We start from the raw sequence: 16,775 nt of genomic DNA on the forward strand, positions 1-16,775 counted from the left end.
GCTATTTTAAAAAAAACATTCAAATGATTTAACAGCAGGGACTGCCAACTGTAAGTAATAGACACACATTTAGAATTCTTCATTTTCCTGTGCATCCTCATAGCTACCCTTATATTTTGACTGCTCTGATCGTTTATTTCCATGTACAGTATCTTTGCAAGCATAACTCAATTGTCTGATATTTAATGTGTTCTTTTTCTGCAAGATAGTATTTCAATAAATCAGCAGATATGCCATACTATTATTGCCGTGTTTCTTTTTTTTCTTTTTTTTTTTTCTTTTTTTTTCGGGTGGATGGATCAGCTTAATATTGCAGATAGATTGTATCTTCTATCAATGTAATTGTCTGCATCACTTCCAATCCCCCATGTTTATTTTTATTTTTTATATATATATTCCCCTTTATTACTTTTCAACCCCACCATCCTTTCCCTACTTGGAGTAAATTAGTGAACAACAACGCCCAGGCCTCTACTTCCGGTCTATACTTACTATCTACACCTTATGGACAGAGTTAATTTTACAATAATTCTATATATATATATATATATATATATATATATATATATATTTATTTATTTATTTTTTTTGCTCCTGAACTTCTTCTACTCTCAACCTCTCCGATCATTTTCATGATGTCCATCCGGTTTGCTTCTAAATGCCATATCTTTCTAACTGTGCTCTTTCCCAAAAGCTCCCAACATACAACCTATATACTTATTATGGACACAGTATGCTTACATTATTAGCTATCTTTGTTATTATTAGTTGTTATTTGTTATTAGTCCCATCCTTCAACTCTATTCAATACCTCCCATCTATCTCTTAACACCATCCATATAGGATTTCTATTTGCCATATATATTTCAACCGTACTGTGATGTTTTACAAAAGTTCTGAACCTTTCTATTCTCATTGCTTCTACAGATTGTGAATTAAAAATAAACATTTTTGCTAAAAGTATTATTATATTATTGATTGATTGACTATGACTTTTCAGATCACCCAGTAATGCTATCTGCAAGGTTAGTTCCAGGTAAATATTGCAATCCTTTAGCCATTCCTGGACCTGTGTCCAAAAACAAGCTACAAATGGACAGAACCAAAACAAATGATCTAATGATTCTATCTCTTCACAGCAAAATCTGCAGAGCTGGGAAGATTGTATCCCCCATATAAATAACATTCTATTGGTAGCAAGAATTTTATATAATAATTTAAATTGAAAGATTCTAATTTTTGAATCCGGTGTCGTTTTGCGTGTCAGTTCATAAACACTATGCCTTGGGATCGGTACGTCAAAGATCTCTTCCCAACTATTTTGCAATCTATATGGGACGGCTGTCAATCCTTTGGTCCTTAAGTGAAACTGATATACTTTTTTATTTATCACAGTTTTCCATAACCAATTATGTTCTTTAATGCAAGGCCGACAGACAAGTTCCTTACTTTCTCCCCCTTCAACTTTCCTCTTCCACTTTTGCGGTAAGGCTGCAATTATTTGGTTGTAATTTTGGGTAGAGCAGACATTTCCATATGTTTTTGTTAGCTGCATGTGCGACATAACTCCACCAGTCCTACCGATGATATCATTTACGAAGATTATACCTTTTTTAAACATTCTGTCAAAAAATAAAGGTTTTTTGTCAATTAGTATATTTGAATTTAACCACAATATTTGTTTCATTATTTGTTCTGTCGTTTCTGGAGGATTAAATTGAAATTGCAACCAACTTTCTATGGCTTGTTTTAGAAATAGTGACATTTGGGAGATTATTTCCTTTTCAAATAACTGAAAGTGAGAGGTTGTAATCTGAATAAAGGGAAAAAGGCCTTTCTTGAACAGTGGGTGAGACAATCTTACTAATTTGCTTGAGAACCAGTTCGGATTTAAGTATAACTTTTGGATGACTGAAGATTTTAGTGATAGGTCTAATGCTTTAATATTTAATAATTTCTGTCCTCCGAATTCATATTCATTATATAAATATGCTCTTTTAATTTTGTCTGGCTTGCCGTTCCAAATAAAATTGAATATTTTTTTCTCATATAATTTAAAAAACTGTTTGCTAGGTGTAGGCAAGACCATAAGCAAATAGGTAAACTGGGATCATACTAAAGAGTTAATCAGGGTGATTTTTCCACAAATTGACAGGTATTTTCCTTTCCATGGTAGTAAGATCTTATCTATTTTTGCTAACTTTCTATTAAAAGTTATTGAAGTGAGATCATTTATTTCCTTTGGGATATGTATTCCGAGTATATCCACATCACCATCAGACCATTTTATTGGTAAACTACATGGTAATGTAAAAATTGTATTTTTTAGTGATCCAATACGTAATATAGTACATTTGTCATAATTTGGTTTTAATCCAGAGAGGTTAGAAAATGTATCTAGATCCTCTATGAGGCTGTGGAGGGATTCTAGTTGTGGATCTAAAAGAAAACATGAATCATCTGCGTACAATGACACCTTGGTTTTTAAGCCCTGTATTTCTAATCCTCTGATATTATTATTGGATCTGATTTTAATAGCTAACATCTCGATGGCCACAATAAATAGATATGCCGATAGTGGACAACCTTGTTTCACTCCTCTTGACAGTTTAAAACTTTCTGAGAAATAGCCATTATTTACTATTTTACACCTAGGGTTACTATACATGATTTTGACCCATTTTATAAGAGATTCTCCAAAATTGAAATGCTCCAGGCATTTATATATAAATTCCAGTCGAACTTTATCAAATGCCTTTTCGAAGTCTGCTATGAATAGCAGGCCTGGTTTCCCATATTTTCCATAGTGTTCTATTGTTTCCAATACTTGCCTTATATTATCTCCAATGTATCTTCCATGTAAAAAACCTGTCTGATTAGAATGAATAATATCCGACAATACCTTTTTAATTCTATGCGCTATACATTTTGCTAGGATTTTTGCATCACAACACTGATTATATGATGGTCCGACCGCATTCTATCCCCTATCAACACTTTTTTTAAACTTTTGGTGCCAACGAGAATGAGATAAGAAAGAAGTCAAGACGACTAGCTTGATTCAGTCTCCGCCATGTATATCTCACTAGATCAGCATATTTAAGCCTCCATATATCTACTAGTTCTAATGTATCCATGACATTCACAATTTCCTTAAGAGCATGTGGGTGATTGTTTGTGGTGTGATTTCCTTTTCGGTCCATTGAGCTATTTAAAACAGTATTATAATCCCCCACCATAATAATATTGTCTTGAGTTGCTTGCAGGCTTGATAATTTATTATATATATTGTCAAAGAATTGTGGATCATCATTATTATGAGCCATATCTGTTTATGGTCCAATACCATATTTAAAATAATCCATCTACCTTGCGTATCTATTTGGACAATTTGCACATTCGGATCGAAATTACTATTAATTAATATCATCACCCCTTTTGAATTTCTTTGCCCATGGGAGAAGTATATTTCCCCCCCCCATTCTTTTTTCCACGCTACTTCATCTCGAATTGTTGAATGAGTTTCCTGTATACAATAGATATTATATTCCTTCTCTTTGAGCCATGTAAATATTGTTCTTCTTTTGTTATTATCAGCTAAGCCATTACAATTATAACTGGCTATACTTATTTCACCATACACCATAATGAGATACAAGTTTCAAGTCTATTTATCATTATATATGTTTGTAAATTTACCAATAAAAAATAGCGTAATGATTGAGTGTCCATATAGCTGTACCGTGATATTTGCATTGCTACGGAGTAACCCTTCAATTGTTCTCCACTAATTCCCCCGCTAAAGCCCCTCCCCATCCCAAGTTGAGCCGTCATCCCAGTGATCAGCATCCCACCCACGTCCCTCCGTATCCCTAAGGCCCCGAGAGGCCAGGACCCATCCATCGAAAACAGCACACAGTGCCACCCACAAAACAGAAGCAGGTTAACCGCCAAAAGCATTTCCAATGCTTTCACCTCTATATATATATATCTATATAACTATTATAATTTAAATTATGCATATCCTATTTTCCATCATTATCAATTAATATGCGTAATAATGTTGGCAGTTCACGCATAGGATTCTAACATATAACCCGGATTGCCATTGTATTACATTTAATTCATTGACAAGCAATTATTATCCTAGCAAATAATTCCTGCGGTCCATCCCATACCCCCCCCCCCCAACATCCCCACCCCCCCACAACAGATGCCAGACAAGCACACACGCACATACTCACATACTCCAACACACTCAACCCCCCTCCCCCACAATCCACCATAAAATCCGATACTCAACGGCTGATATATCCCAGAGCCCAACTCGAGAAATAACTTGATCTACGAGTGCACATACAGTTAAAGCTGATTGAGAAAGCATGCAGATTGAGCAGAAATTGATAACAATGTGAGATTTGATTAATCTACTTAATCTATGTCAAGTCCTAGGTGATGGAGATCAGATCCACCCTCTTCACCTGAGACACAAACACTCTGATCCCCTGTTGTAACCATTTTCCCAAGCATCTCCATGCGGTCAGACCTTTGATTATTTTGTGGCACCTGGGCCACAATGATAAACCCCCCTCTCTGATTGTCCGAGTGTGACCCCCCTCCCCATGGGTTATTGCAGCCAGTGTTGCCAGCACTGCCACTACCTGGGTGGGCGTACCCCACCGGAATCCCCACCGGCTAGGTAAAAGGTCGTCAAGGTTCTCATTAGCAGCTTTGAGAATTTCCTTGTATATTATGCTCTCCCATCAGGGGGCTCTGGCTTTGTAGGACCAACCCTGCCAGGCAGGCTCAGAATCTTGAGGGGGCGGTGCTGCTCAAGTAGGTCTCTGACCGCATTTATTTCTCTGTTTAGGCTGCATATTCACAGCAGGTCCATAAAATAGATGGGAACTTCTCTTTGGTGTATGGGTCGCTCAGGTGGGTGTCCAGGTTATAGGGTTAGGGATCTTTCCATCATGATAGGACAATGAATAATTAGATTAGATGTATACTATATTTAAAAATGTATATCCCTCATCTACACAAAATTGAAAGCTCTCTCTCTCACTACCCCTGTTCATAGACCCCCGGTCGGCTCTGGGATATGCAACCATTTCCGCTCTCACTCACTTAACGCCGCACCTTTTCAAACACAAAAATGCACACCACATGGTTGACTGCGGAAGAAATGGGCCGAGCGTGCAAACGCACCCGCATCCACATCTGCCGCAAGGGGGAAAGGACGCCAGAGAGAACACAGGACCAACCACAACAACCACCCGCCAAAACAACAACCTCCCGCCAAAAAAGCCATGTTCTAATTATTTGTATTTAAAGATGTATTATTCTGCTTGTTATATCGTTTTATCCATTTATAAAATACTATACTTACTATAAATGTTATTTAATATTACAATCCCAATCATTGCTAGTATCAGGTGCTCCAATATTTGACTCCTCTATTACAACTTTTAGAATAGCCATGGAGTAGTCTTTGTGTCTCTGAACATTTGGTTGTCAATATATAATTTATCCACCACTAGTGCAACACGTTTCCCTTTTAATCTGTTTTCCTTGAAGATTGGATACAGAACTTTGCGCCTTTCTACAATCTCCTTCGGGAACTGATCATTCATGCCTATTTTCGTGCCAGCAAGTCTTTTTCCCAGGCTTTTCACCATAGCTTTATCCTTAAAAAAAGCAAATTTGGCAACGATTGGGCGCTCATATTTCTGTCCTCTTTTTCCGAAACGATTCGAGTTGGATTTCGAGTTGGATTTTATCGACAGCCTCGAGTGGGATTTGTAGCGCTGTATGCAGGAAGTCCTTCATAATATTCTCTGTTATTTCTCCCTCCTTTTCCTGAATACCCGTAAGTACTAGATTTTCCCTCATCGATCTAGTTTGGATGTCTAGTAAGGCTTCTCTCAGAAGATTGTTCTCCTTTTTTAATTCCCTAACGTCCGTTTCCATTTTAGAGACTGTCACTTTTATTTCTTTGGTTTCTTTCTCCATTACCAAAGCTTTTTCGTCACTCATTTGAAGACTCGCTTTCAACTCTTTTACGTCTTTACTGACCAATTCTAATATGCCCAATTTGTCATTTATCGACTTCAACAGGTCGCTTTCCACACTTACCATACCCAGTGGTGAAAAGCATATATCATCTGTATCTGTCGATGAGTCGCGTTTCCTTTTGGGGATCGGCTCTCCACGTTTGTCTTCAGTCATGTTTGGGTGTTGCTTGTTGTAGTAATATTTGTCTATATATTTCTCTAGCCTTATGATCTTATTTCTGTTATTATCCAGATTGAATTATATTAACTGCGAATATATGAAATGCTAATATTTAGTCTAATTTACTGATTTTGAATATTATGTTTTTATCTTGAGGTGTTTTGTACCGATTTCTATTCAATACGCCATCTTGTCTACGCGTGCCCCGCCTACTCTCTAGTCCTGTTTACTAGTTGACCTGTCTACTTCATATTCATATTGCCGTGTTTCTTTGCTGATGTGGCTTACTGTATGTGGTCTAGCGGTTAGTGTTGCCGACAATGGTACACTTCTACCAGAGTTACCATGGGTTTGAATCCGACCCACCGGCCTCCTACCATTCCTTTCTTCTCTTCGTGTCCTATTTGTTAAGTAAAACCACAAAAAAAGATTATGTGTTAATGTTCATCCATATGCTCTTTTTCAGCAGTGCCATTTCACAAGGTAGTTAGACGCATCATTGGAGTGGATCAGCTCAGTCCGCTCATTGGAACAGGTCACTACAGAATACCGCATCACAGGCCTGGTCTTCTACTGTGTCATCTTCACCATCGGCATAGTGGTCAAAGTCACCGCATAATGGGTCTTTGCCTTGACCACCAAGAGGAGGAACTCCGTCTCGGTCTACATGATCAACGTAGATCTCGTCTTTATCGTCCTACTCCCCTTCAGGATGATTTACTATGGGCAGGACCAGGGGCCCTTTGGGGACATCTTCTGTCGGGTCAGTGCGGCTCTGACTGTCTTCTAGCCCTGCATGGCCTTGTGGCTCTTCGCCCTGATCAGCACCGACCGCTACGTGGCCATTGTCCAGCCCAAACACAGCAAGGAGCTCAAGAACATCCCCAAAGCCCTGGTTGCATGCGTCGGGGGGTGGATCATGACCCTGGGTAGCACTGTCCTCTTGCTGTTCCCTGATCATGACCCGGATCACGCCTCCAACTTCACCACCTGCGTCAAGATGCGTGACATCATCCACCTGCGAACGGACAACCCCGTCCACTTTGTGCGCCTGGTCTTCTTCTTCCTGCTGCCCATCTGTATCATGATTGGTTGCTATGTGGTCATTGTGGATAACCTCATCCACGGATGGACGTCCAAGCTCAAGCCCAAGGTCAAGCAGAAGTCCATCAGGATTATTTCACACTCATCATCCAGGGGCTGGTGTGTTTCGTACCTTCCCAAGTTTGTTTGGTGGTTCTGTTGCTGGAAGGAGGGGATGGATCAGAGTACAGCACGTGGGGAGCCTTTACGATGTTCCTGATGAATATGAGTACAGTGCTGGACGTTATTCTCTACTACATTGTTTCAAAGCAGTTCCAAGATAGAGTGATCAGTGTGATTCTGTACGGGAACTATCTGCGGAGCGTGCGGAGGAAAAGCAGATGCACACACACAGAGAGTATGAGGTCAATTAGGAACTTGACCAGCGCCATGATCTGAAGGCGGAAACAAAACTCAAATGTGCAAAAGGGGGGGACATATACAGTCAGGGAAAAAAGTATTTGATCCCCTGCTGATTTTGTACGTTTGCCCACTGACAAAGAAATGATCAGTCTATAATTTTAATGGTAGGTCAGTTGGTAGAGCATGGCGCTTGCAACACCAGGGTTGTGGGTTTGATTCCCACGGGGGGCCAGTATGAAAAATGTATGCACTCACTAAAGACTGTAAGTCGCTCTGGATAAGAGCGTCTGCTAAATGACTAAAATGTAAATGTAACAGTGAGAGACAGAATAACAACAAAAAAATCCAGAAAAAACGCATGTCAAAAATGTTATGAATTGATTTGCATTTTAATGAGGGAAATAAGAATTTGACCCCCTCTCAATCAGAAAGATTTCTGGCTCCCAGGTGTCTTTTATACAGGTAATGAGCTGAGATTAGGAGCACACTCTTAAAGGGAGTGCTCCTAATCTCAGTTTGTTACCTGTATAAAAGACACCTGTCCACAGAAGCAATCAATCAGATTCCAAACTCTCCACCATGGCCAAGACGAAAGAGCTCTCCAAGGATGTCAGGGACAAGACTGTAGACCTACACAAGGCTGGAATGGGCTACAAGACCATCGCCAAGAAGCTTGGTGAGAAGGTGACAACAGTTGGTGTGATTATTCGCAAATGGAAGAAACACAAAATACAGTGAGCTCCATAATTCATTGGACAGTGACCATTTTTTTGTTATTTTGGTTCTGTACTCTAGCGCTTTGAGTTTGAAAAGATACAATGACAATGAGGGTGAAGTGCAGACTGTCAGCTTTAATTTGAGGGTATATTCATACATATCAGATGAACCGTTTAGAAATTATAGAAGCTTTTGTACATGGTCCCCCCCATTTTCGGGCATCAAAAAACATTGGACAGTGTTAAATAATGTAGAATAAAGTAATCATTGTTAATATTTGGTCGCATATCCTTTGCATGCAATGACTGCTTGAAGTCTGCGATGCATCGACATCACCAGACGCTGGGTATCTTCCCTGGTGATGCTCTGCCAGGCTTGTACTGCAGCCATCTTCAGTTCCTGCTTGTTTCGGGGAAAATGCATGTTCAATTGGATTCAGATCCGGTGATTGACTCGGCCAGTCAAGGATTTTCCCATTTTTGGCCATCAAAAACCCCTTCGTTGCTCTAGCAGTATGTTTAGGGTCATTGTCTTGTTGCATGATGAAGTGCCGTCCAATGAGTTTGGAGGCATTTGGTTTTATCTGAGCAGATAAAATATTTCTGTAGACTTCAGATTTCTGAAGTCACATCATCGATGAAGACAAGTGAGCCTGTTCCACTGGCAGCCATACAGGCCCAAGCCATAACACCCCCTCCACCATGTTTCACGGATGAGGTGGTATGCTTTGGATCATGGGCATTTCTTTTTTGTTAATCTTTGTCTCATCGAGTGGCGCAGTGGTCTAAGGCACTGCACTGCATTGTGCCACTAGAGATCCTGGTTCGAATCCAGGCTCTGTCGTAGCCTGCCGCGACCAGGAGACCCATGGGGCGGCGCACAATTGGCCCAGCGTCGTCCAGGGTAGGGGAGGGAATGGCCGGCAGGGATGTAGCTCAGTTGATAGAGCATGGTGTTTGCAACGCCAGGGTTGTGGGTTCGTTTCCCATGGGGGGCCAGTATGAAAAAATAAAATAATAATAATTAAAATAATGTATGCACTCACTAACTGTAAATCGCTCTGGATAAGAGCGTCTGCTAAATGAGTAAAATGTAAATCTGTCCACAATACTTTTTTCCGGGGCTCTTTTAGGTGCTTTTTAGCAAACTGTAATCTCGCCTTTCTGTTCTTCAGGCTTATCAGTGGTTTGCATCTTGTAGTGTACCCTCTGTAGTCCTGCTGGTGTAGTATTTTACGTATGGTAAACTTTGACACATCTACACCTGCATCCAGGAGAGTGTTTTTGATCTGTTGGGCTGTTGTCAGGGGGGTTTTCTTCACCATAGAGAGTATTCTCCGGTCATCCACTACAGTGGTCTTCCTCGGTCTACCGGGCCTTTTGACATAATTGAGTTCACCGGATGTTTTTTTCTTGAACCAAACTGTTGACTTGGGCATGACCAGGGTTTTTGCAATGTTCCAGATTGATTGATTTTCATTTCTGAGCCTTATGACGGCCAGCTTCATTTGCATCGACACTGCTGTCTTCCTCATGTTGTCACACCCCAAAACAACCTCAATAGCAAAGGCAATAGCAAAGTCTAGAATCAATACTATTCATCAACAGCTCTCCTGCATTCACTAACAACACAAATGAATACACCTGCCTAACGACACACATCTGTGAATCCAATTTAACAAATACTTGTAGTACCTTAAAATGGGGGGACCATGTACAAAAGGTGCTGTCATTTCTAAACGGTTAATCCGATATGTATGAAAATACCCTCAAATTAAAGCTGACAGTCTGTACTTCACCCTCATTGTCATTGAATCCTTTCAAACTCAAAGTGCTAGAGAACAGAACCAAAATAACAAAACAAATGTAACTGTCCAATGAATTATGGAGCTCACTGTAACTGTCAATCTCCCTCGGCCTGGGGCTCCATGCAAGATCTCACCTTGTGAGAACGGTGAGGAATCAGCCCAGAATTACACTGGAGGATCTTGTCAATGATCTCAAGGCAGCTGGGACCAGAGTCACCAAGAAAACAATTGGTAACACACTACGCCGTGAAGGACTGAAATCCTGCAGCGCCCGCAAGGTCCCCCTGCTCAAGAAAGCACATATACAGGCCCGTCTGAAGTTTGCCAATGAACATCTGAATGATTCAGAGAAGAACTGGGTGAAAGTGTTGTGGTCAGATGAGACCAAAATCTAACTCTTTGGCATCAACTCAACTCGCCGTGTTTGAAGGAGGAGGATTGCTGCCTATGACCCCAAGAACACCATCCCCACCATCAAACATGGAGGTGGAAACATTATGCTTTGGGGGTGTTTTTCTGCTAAGGGGACAGGCCAACTTCACCGCATCAAAGGGACGATGGACGGCGCCATGTACCGTCAAATCTTGGGTGAGAACCTCCTTCCCTCAGCCAGGGCATTGAAAATGGGTAGTGGATGGGTATTCCAGCATGACAATGACCCAAAACACACGGCCAAGGCAACAAAGGAGTGGCTCAACAAGAAGCACATTAAGGTCCTGGAGTGGCCTAGCCAGTCTACAGACCTTAAACCCATAGAAAGTATGTGGAGGGAGCTGAAGGTTCGAGTTGCCAAACGTCAGCCTCGAAACCTTAATGACTTGGAGAAGATCTGCAAAGAGGAGTGGGACAAAATCCCTCCTGAGATGTGTGCAAACCTGGTGGCCAATTACAAGAAACGTCTGACCTCTGTGATTGCCAACAAAGGTTTTGCCACCAAGTACTAAGTGATGTTTTGCAGAGGGGTCAAATACTTATTTCCCTCATTAAAATGCAAATCAATTTATAACATTTTTGACATGCGTTTTTCTGGATTTTTTTGTTGTTATTCTGTCTCTCACTGTTCAAATAAACCTGCCATTAAAATTATAGACTGATCATGTCTTTGTCAGTGGGCAAACGTACAAAATCAGCAGGGGATCAAATACTTTTTTCCCTCACTGTAAGTCTTCTAAGAAGTTGTCCAAACTTGTACACAGAACCATATGTTTAACTTACTGTATATGTTGAAACTTACAGTACCAGTCAAAAGTTTGGACACACCTACTCATTCAAGGATTTGTCTTTATTTGTACTATTTTTTACATTGTAGAATAACAGTGAAGACATCAAAACGATGAAATAACACATATGGAATCATGTAGTAACCAAAAAAGTGTTAAACAAATCCAAATATATTTCAGATTTCAGATTTTTCAAATTGCCACCCATTGCCTTGATGACAGCATTTCACACTTGTGGTATTCTCTCAAACAGCTTCACCTGGAATGCTTTTCCAACAGTCTTGAAGGACTTCCCACATATGCTGAGCACTTGTTGGCTGCTTTTCCTTCCGACTCATGCCAAACCATCTCAATTGGGTTGAGGTCGGGGGATTGTGGAAGTCAGGTCATCTGATGCAGCACTCCATCACTCTCCTTCTTGGTAAAATAGCCCTTACACAGCCTGGAGGTGTGTTGGGTCATTTTCTTGTTAAAAAACAAATTATAGTACCACTAAGCCCAAACCAGATGGGATGGCGTATCACTGCATAATGCTGTGGTAGCCATGCTGGTTAAGTGTGCCTTGAATTCTAAATAAATCACAGACAGTGTCACCAGCAAAGCACCTCCACACCATAACACCTCCTCCTCCATGCTTTACGGTGGGAAATACACATGCAGAGATCATCCGTTCACCCACACCACGTGTCACAAATCCACGGCGGTTGGAAACAAAAATCTCAAATTTTGACTCCAGACCAAAGGACACATTTCCACCGGTCTGATGCCCATTGCTCGTGTTTCTTGGCCCAAGCAAGTCTATTTTTCTTATTGGTGTCCTTTATTAGTTGTTTCTTTGCAGAAATTCGACCATAAAGGCCTGATTCACGCAGTCTCCTCTGAACAGTTGATATTGAGATGTGTCTGTTACTTTAACTCTATGAAGCATTTATTTGGGCTGCAATTTCTGAATCTGGTAACTCTAATGAACTTATCTTCTGCAGCAGTGGTAACTCTGGGTCTTCCATTGCTGTGGCGGTCCTCATGAGAGCCAGTTTCATCATAGCGCTTTATGGTTTTGGTGACTGCAATTGAAGAAACTTTCAAAGTTCTTGAAATGTTCCGTATTGACTGAGCTTCATGTCTTAAAGTAATGACGGACTGTCATTTCTCTTTGCTTATTTGAGCTGTTCTTGCCATAATATGGACTTGGTATTTTACCAAATAGGGCTATCTTTTGTCACAACACAACTGATTGGCTCAAACGCATTAAGAATGAAATCAATTCCACAAATTAACTTTTAATTAACACCTGTTAATTGAAATGCATTCCAGGTGACTAATGTATTCAAGGTGAAGCTGGATGACAGAATGCCAAGAGCGTGCAAAGCTGTCATCAAGGAGAGGTAGGAGAAGAGAAAGCGGAGGGTGAACGGACTTGGTTAGAGAAACATTTGGTTTCTCTAAGGGTCACTATTTGAATTACCCCAGAGACAACAAAACGGCTATTTGAAGAATCTGACATATAAAATATATTTTGATTTGTTTAACACTGTTTTTGGTTACTACATGATTCCGTATGTGTTATTTCATAGTTTTGATGTCTACACTTTATTCTAGAATGTAAAAAATAGTAAAATAAAGAAAAACCCTTGAATGAGTAGGTGTGTCCACACTTTTGTCTGGTAGTGTACCTCATTAAGCTGACTGAGAGAATGCCAAGCGTGTGCAAAGCTGTCATCAAGGCAAAGGGTGGCTATTTGAAGAATCTCAAATATAAAATACATTTTGATTTGTTTAACACTTTTTTGGTTACTACATGACTCCATAAATGTTATTTCATAATTTTGATGTCTTCACTTTTATTCTACAATGTAGAAAATAGTCAAAATAAAGAAAAACCCTGGAATGAGTAGGTGTGTCCAAACTTTTGACTGGTACTGTATATGTGAGAAACACAGGATTGTATAAGAATCATGACTGTTTTGTGTATTCATAAGAAGTAGGCCATAATCATATAATCATATAAGATTGACATAACATTTGTATAAATCATTTCCGTGTGTGTGATCACTCTGGGCTTCATGCTTTAATGTTAAAGTATTTTTTTTTTTAACTGATTCAAATTCACACTCTCACTGTACAGGGGCATTGTTTTACCATAAACATCTGGGCATAGTCAGTACTAATTGAATTACCCCTGAGATTACTGTACAACAACTGCACACTTCACATGAGACAGGGAGATGTTGCTGTCAATCTGGTTCTCCATTTTAGATCTAACATTTGCGGAACTACTGTATTTGATCACTGTAAAAGTGAAGTAAGAGTATGTGTGTATTATTGCTTCTTTGGGATTGACAGGAAAGTCCTCATAAATCGGCTGTCATCTCTGAACGGTGTATCTCGAACAGGAAACAGTGGTGGAAGTCAGCAAAAGGTTAGAGGGCCTGTGTTCTTAGGTTTTCGGTTGTGGTTTTGTATCATGGCTACAGTACATTGTTTATAGTATCTTCTGTTACCACATAAAGTCATTTTCGTGTCCTCAAAGTAACTATTTAAAATTCAAAACATAATGATCCATGTCATGTGATAATAACCATGAATGTTGTTTATTTCCCAGTCTATAAATACCTATGCTTTACCCACTGTTGTTCATTTTAGTATTGTGTGGATGTAATTTGTGATTTATCATGACAGGAGGGACATCAGGGCACCTATCAAGGAGAGGCACTATAATACAGGAAATACAAGTGTTCTCTTCCTCCGAGCTGCTGTTTCATAGCATGACCAGATAGTGGCAGTGTAAGTGTACCACAGAAAACTACACTAGAGCCACCTGTCCAGCAGAAGGAAAATGGAAGGAATTTCAATAGAAGTGGTTTGTTTGGATGACATTGGATGACTCTTTTTAAAGTCAAAATAATCTACAATAACAAAAATACCATTATTTCAACACACTGACACATGTGTAATACAGTATGTCCAAACGTTGATCTGGCTACAGCTCAATTTGTGTGAGGAGTAGTGAGATTCAGGAAGCGTTGAGCAAGAAGTAGGCCACATTGGTTGAACATACTGTATGTCTGTTTGTGATGTCATGCTCAGGTTATATACTGATTGCAAAATAATGTTTTTCCACGCATCTTTTCAATGACCAGACAAATGTTTTAAATACATTTTAGATACAAAATAGTGCACGTTAACCAAGACATTACATATTTTTCAGGCGTCTTGATGTAGTCAAGGAAAATACATTTGGTTGTACAGTAATTTGGTTATCTTCAAACAGAAACCAGATTTAAACCAGAAATTACATCATTATGACATCCCATGCCACATTTGGCCCACTGGGAAATAGAACCAAAGATAGAACATTACAGAAGGTAGCCAACAGTGATAAAATGAATGAAAATGAAAAATAGTGTTTTGTACAATAGACATTGCACAAAACATACAGAAATGCTATGAACAAAGATGCTGTACATGTTCCAGATAAGAAAATGAATGGTCTTCTTTTCTTTTTTACATTGCTATTATACTCTATATATACAAAAGTACGTGGACATCCCTTCAAATTAGTGGATTCAGCTATTTCAGCCACACTCGTTGCTGACAGGTGTATAAAATCGAGCACACAGCCATGCAATCTCCATAGACAAACATTGGCAGTAGAATGGCCTTACTGAAGAGCTCAGTGACTTTCAACGTGGCACGGTCATAGGATGCCACCTTTCCAACAAGTCAGTTCGTAAAATTTCTGCCCTGCTAGAGCTGCCCCGGTCATCTGTAAGTGCTGTTATTGTGAAGTAGAAACGTCTAGGAGCAACAACGGCCTAGCCGCGAAGTGGTAGGCCACACATGCTCACAGAACAGGACCGCCGAGTGCTGAAGCATGTAAAAATTGTCTGTCATAGGTTGCAAAACTCACTACCGAGTTCCAAACTGCCTCTGGAAGCAAGAACTGTTCGTCGGGAGCTTCATGAAATGGGTTTCCATGGCGGATGCCAGGAGAACTCTACCTGCCCCAATGCATAGTGCCAACTGTAAAGTTTGGTGGAGGAGGAATAATGGTCTGAGGCTGTTTTTCATGGTTCGGGCTAGGCCCCATAGTTCCAGTGAAAATAAATCTTAACGCGACAGCATACAATGACATTCTAGACGATTCTGTGCTTCCAACTTTGTGGCAACTGTTTGGGGAAGGCCCTTTCCTGTTTCAGCATGACAATGCACCCATGCACAAAGTGAGGTCCATACAGAAATGGTTTGTCGAGATCTGTGTGGAAGAACTTGACTGGCCTGCACAGAGCCCTGACCTCAACCCCATCCAACACCTTTGGGATGAATTGGAATGCCGACTGCGAGCCAGGCCTAATCGCCCTAATCTGTGCCCGACCTCACTAATGCTCTTGTGGCTGAATGGAAGCAAGTCCCCGCAGCAATGTTCCAACATCTAGTGGAAAGCTTTCCCAGAAGAGTGGAGGCTGTTATAGCAGCAAAGGTGGGACCAACTCCATAGTAATGTCCATTATTCTGGAATGAGATGTTCGACGAGCAGGTGTCCACATACTTTTGGTCATGTAGTGTGTACTTCACTGCTTTAAGGGATGATGGAATGGCTTTCCATGTGGGTTTGCTATACTTTGCCCAAATCCTAGCTTGAATTTAGCAGTAAACATGAATCTTTCCATATTGATGTAGTACCACATTTTTTTATTGATAATAAGCACGTCATCTATTGACCCTGAGAGTCAGTGGCCAATGGGTTAAAAGTAGCATTAACATTGTTGTGATCAAAACAATGGTCTTGACAGTGACAATGGTCGAAACGACCTCAGTCGGTAACTTGAGGGTTAACAGCTCATGTCATGAATCTAATGTTAGTCATAGCTGGTTGAATTGATGAGTCAATACTATGATCGCTGAATCTACCTTTAAACCAGATACAGATGTAGGATCTTAATTTGATCACTCTTTTGTTGCTGAGAATTTTCCTGCACCACAACAAATGCAAACTTGTAGTTTATTCAAGGTTTAAAAAGGCTTCTAAAGTTTGTAATTTCCACTTTAAAATGTCAGACTTGATTTGCCCTAACGAAAAATGTATCAACCCCTACAAACAAATGTCCATTAATTATAATCCACATAGTCATTCACATTCCCTGTTGCTGCAGGATTATTTTCCTGCTGTAGCAAACAGGATCAAAATAAGATCCTACATCTGTATATTACAAAAATAATTATGGTTACTGTTGTTCACCACACTAGGATAGGTTTATAGACCACCTTTGGTCATATTCTAGGCCGATTACATTGCAGATGTTGCATTGCATCCACCAATGGTTGTGTGCCATATCATAATAATCTACTGT

The 16,775-nt window shown here is 40.1% G+C and overlaps 1 pseudogene; it reads left to right on the forward strand.

Annotated features, from left to right (window-relative positions):
* The first annotated feature begins 6,554 nt into the window (after window positions 1-6,554).
* Window positions 6,555-7,742, forward strand: LOC121536412 (annotated as a pseudogene).
* The last annotated feature ends 9,033 nt before the right edge of the window (window positions 7,743-16,775 follow it).

This window comes from Coregonus clupeaformis, chromosome 23 (genome assembly GCF_020615455.1).
Source record: "Coregonus clupeaformis isolate EN_2021a chromosome 23, ASM2061545v1, whole genome shotgun sequence".
Lineage (NCBI taxonomy): Eukaryota > Metazoa > Chordata > Actinopteri > Salmoniformes > Salmonidae > Coregonus > Coregonus clupeaformis.